Source organism: Austrofundulus limnaeus, unplaced genomic scaffold (genome assembly GCF_001266775.1).
Source record: "Austrofundulus limnaeus strain Quisiro unplaced genomic scaffold, Austrofundulus_limnaeus-1.0 Scaffold518, whole genome shotgun sequence".
NCBI classification, from domain to species: Eukaryota; Metazoa; Chordata; class Actinopteri; order Cyprinodontiformes; family Rivulidae; genus Austrofundulus; species Austrofundulus limnaeus.
The window spans coordinates 172,600-177,263 of record NW_013952920.1 but is presented as its reverse complement, the minus strand read 5'-3'; the positions used below and the strand labels follow the sequence as shown (position 1 = coordinate 177,263).

Below are 4,664 nucleotides of genomic sequence, written 5' to 3'. Positions count from 1 at the left end.
GCACATATTCTTAAGGTGACACATTGCACAAGAGTTTTGCCTGAAACATTTGGTTTAAACATTGACATCAACCCTGACTGTCTGTTGGCAAAACATTTCCTGAACCACAGGAGCAATGCTAATGAAACTTTCAGAGAGTAATCACCGGATTCACATCTACATCTGATAACAAGAAGGAGTTATTCAAATGAAAGTTTGACATCACAGCTAATCAAAATTAGTTGACACATAAATGGCTATATCTCAGTCAGTTTTAAAGATTTTGATCTAAAATTAGGTGTGGTAGTAGCTGAGAGTCATACTCAACACATATTCAGAACACGACATGCTTGTCTAAAACCTTTGCATTAACTATTATAGTAAGCACTCATTATTATTTAGTGAACTGAACAGGTATTATTGAAAGTTTCCAAAAAAATCATTAAATGTACATCTACACTGCAAAAATAGGCATCTAGAATAAGTTTAAAAATACTAAATTATAGTCTGAATCTTCTCAAATTAGGTGAAATAATCTGCCAGTGCAGTAAGACTCAAGGCCCTGTCACACTGGACAATTTGTGCCAACTTATAAAAAGATTTTTATGTTTAAATTGCTAATAGAAGTTATATATTTGATCAATTTATTAGAATTACATTATATACACGCCAAAAAGAAGGTTCATGTTGATTTTTTTTTCAATTACATCTTCAAAGTAGACGTCTTTAAAATGTTCATAAATTGGGATGAGTTGTCTAGTGTGACAGGGCCTTTAAGACTTCCTGAAAAAAGGAAAATTTACAGGCTAACACATTCTGCACTTAAGTGTTTCAGTCTCAAAACAAAATCTGAAATATGTTTTGGCTGATATAAGATTGTAAAAGTTGGTTAGATGGATGATTTTTGGAGCGTACAACTAACTGACGTACTGAATCTGAACAGTTCAAGATGGCCGACACTGCTGTTCAACTTTTGCAGACATAAAAAAAATGTCGATAACTTAAATAAAATGACAAATAATGATGTAAAAAATTTCAACGTTTCAAGCACAAACTCAAACCCCGAGGCGCGGATGTGGCTGCCATCCTAAATTAAAACTTGAAAATAAAAGATGGCAGGTGATGTGCATTCCTAACAGGAATGTTAAGCCCTTGATAAATTTCTCTTCGTTCCCCTCCTGCTCCCCCTCCCGTCCCACCAGCCCTAACCCATGAGTGATGCATTAGAGGTATTTGGAGAATTCCTTCCTCCGACCAAACCAACGCCGCCTGGCTGCCGTCTCTCCCCTCCACATGGAAAAGCTCGACCCAAATAAGGCAGGGCGTCTGGAGCTGATGTGAGGAGAGGAGAGGCGGCAGGCGGGGAGGAGAGGGAGCTGCTGAAAGGCCACGGCCTTATAAGGACGAAGTTTCCTTTTTTTTTCCTTCCCCTGTCTGCTTCCTCTTTCTCCTTCACGGCTCCCTCCTTCTGCCTCTCTGCAGTGAAGTCATCTTTCCTTTCTCCTCCTTTTTAAGCTGGCATTTTTTTTTTGTTTTTTTAGGGAGGAGGGAGGTCCTAAGTGAAAAGCACAAACTGTAAGTCAAGCATCCCCTCTTGTCCCACACTGCAGCAGAGGCCAGCAGCGAGTGCACACTTTCTTTTACACAGTGAGTATACATCTCTTACTGTCGTTTAAAATGATGATTTACTAACATTTTAATCAGTCTTTATAATAGCTCAGAGCATCTGTATTCAAACATATGAACTGGACTATTTCTAAAGGGAATAAAAATCTTTACGTGCAGCTACAAAAGTTCCACTTTTCTGTTTTGTCATTTTATTTTTTGCATATGTCCTCCTTCAGATCAGATGTTCAGTTATTTAGTGGATAATATAACAATTTCCCATGCAAAGCTAGAAGAGAAGCTGTGTGGTTTTATCAGGACAAAGCAAATGATCCACTGCCCTTCATGGGTCTGTCCAGTCATATTTAAAGCACCTCCTAACGAAGGTTTGAACATAGGTTTGTGTATTTCTCAATTTAAATGGCGTTCTGGAACGTTTAGATAAAAGATAAGCCGTGAATCATTAAAGAGGAGCATCTCACCCGCTGCTTTCAGTAACAGAGCACCAGATGAGGAAGTAGCCAGCGGGGCAGATTAGTTTCCAAACAGCAGGAGCAAGGAGCAGATGAGACTTATCATTGCTGCCAATCTCCTGGCAGCATAAACAAAAGCTCTCTGAGAAACCTGAAACTGTTCCCACATCTGTGCGAGTCGAACCAGAGCACACTTCAGCCTCTGTAATACGTCAGACCTGATGGATTTCAGATCAATCAGACCACAAAGAAACCTTGGCAGTGGCTTCAACTCTGGCATTTTCATTTCTTTTTTCTGTCCCGCCTCCATAAACCAGAGCCATGTAGGTCCAAAGAGCTCCTGAAAGCAGCAGCTCATCAGCCAGCATCCATCATCCAGATGTTTTGAGCTGAGACCACTGATCCAGTCCATCTTTAGACGCACGTGACGCAGATGTCAAACAAACTCGTACTGCGCAGTCAGATATTACAGACTGTTATTTACACCACACAGTTCGTTCATACCAAACCCTTATTTGGTGGTTTCGGAGCACAGGAGCTGCGTGACTCCACGTCGTCCTCGCTCCGCCGCCGCAGGGACCACAGCCCTCACGCTGGTTTCCTGCTCTGGCCTCGAGACACGGCTTGCCATGGCGATGGAGCAACAGAGCAGGAAAACACCAGCGCAGAGGATGAAGCTTGTCAGGCTTTTCTTTCAACTTTAATAACTGGTTAGAAAGAATTTTGTTTCATTGTTGCACATTTTTTTAGTTTTCTTTTCAAAAGAAAATGCCTATTTCTTTACAACCAACATAAAGAGTAAAAACAATTTTTATTTTTTTGTTCCATTTCTGTCACAATCTGTTCATTTTCAGGCCCTGCAGCTTAAAGAAACCATGCAAGTTAGACATTTAAAGTGCATGGCTCAGTTGAGAATGATGGAATATGATGTTTAGTGGTGGTTTGTCATGCAAAATTGCCCCAAAAAAACCTGCAAGAGTTTTCTTCAGACAAAGGGATTTTGATAAAAGTTGAGAAACCCCAGACCTGTTCAGAGTTCCAGAACTCAAACTTCACGGAAGAAACAACAGGTCACAGCATGGAGTTTACAGGTCTGGACCAGCAGTTTGCTATCTTATTTTATTTTATTTTTTTACGGCCTAAGCTTTACAAATTATTATTATTTTTTCCCCATAAAATGTTCAACTCCAGGTTCATATCTCCCACTTTAATTTTAGGAGCTTTCTGGACTTTTTGAAATGTTTAATTCCACACCTTTTTTTTGTCTTGTTTCCCTGACTGTGTCTGTGATTGTTACAGAACACACATGTTTCTCCCAATCCTCCCCCAAAGTGCAGATAGTTTGTGAAAGCTTATTATATTTAACTCTTTAAAGCTGGAAGTTAAAGTTTGTTTCTATTTAAAACACTGGAAACATGAAACATTTGTGTTTTCTGCTCCTGGTGGTTCAAGACTATTTAAGATAAGACTTGTTTTCATGCAGCAGCTGAGGCTTACTTTTTAGTATGCTTCTGTTTGTCTGATTTAAATTAATCAGTGAGTGAGACACAGATGAGAGCCACGTTATTTGCTGCAGCGTTTCTTTACCTTTCTGCAGTGTTGTATAAAGTACCTCAAAGAGATACTTAAGTAAACTTACATTATCATAAAATTACTTTGGTAAAAGTAATTTCTTAAGAATATTACTGAAGTAAAAGTCCTAAAGCATCTGATTTGTTTTGTACTTAAGTATCAAAAGTAATTTTCTACTATGAAATGTACTTAAGTATCAAAAGTAAAAGTATTTAGTACAAGTGAGTGGTTAGATTTTCCAAAATACGTTTATTGGGAGGTGATTTCTCAAAAAAATATTTAGAAGGCGTGCAGCAGTGATGGACTGTGTATATGGTGTCAGAATGTTAAATATTTATACTTCTCATCCAACCACAATTAAATTCACTTTATCCAGGTGCAGTTTATCAGGATAGTATTTTTTAAAACAATAACAAGTCAGAATGAAGGAGTAACAACTTTCTACTTCTTTTTTAAAAAATGGAAGGAGTAGAAAGTACAGAAAATGTATAAAAATGTAGAGTATAAGTAAAAAGTAGGCTGAAAAATAACTACATAAGTGAAGTACAGACAACCAAAATTTCTACTTAAGTACAGTAAAAAGTATTTGTACTTAGTTACTTTACAACTCTGCCTTTCTGTAACTTCTAGTACTTGTTTCTGTAGTCAGTAGTCACTATTGCATAGTTACACAAGTTCAGTGTGAGTTATGTTAAAGGAAAAAAAGAAGAATACGCAGTTAGTAAGAAAGCAGCCAGACAGCCTGGAAGCTTGTTCAGCAGATAATCCTGACTCACTAGATCCTGGGCCGGGCGCCAAGCATGACAACAGGTCCCTGGATGCTCATAAATACCAATAAAAAAAACTGAGCTCCAATAAACTCACTTAACCTTCAAAAAATGTTGCATAAACATTGTGTGCACATTTTCTTCTCTTCTTGGCGTTGAGCGTGCAGGACAGAGAACATAACTTTTATTTTTCCCCCTGCAAAGAGTTTATTACGTTATTTGCAATTGTGGTTCACAGAGCACTTTATGAGGCTAACAACTAGAGGCC

The 4,664-nt window shown here is 38.3% G+C and overlaps 1 protein-coding gene across 1 annotated transcript in view; it reads left to right on the top strand.

Moving 5' to 3' along the window:
• Window positions 1–1,579: 1,579 nt before the first annotated feature.
• The window catches only part of tagln (transgelin), a gene marked incomplete at its 5' end in the record, with an annotated part of 10,311 nt that continues 7,226 nt past the window's right edge, over window positions 1,580–4,664 (top strand). The window contains 1 exon segment of the mRNA XM_014026033.1: window positions 1,580–1,626.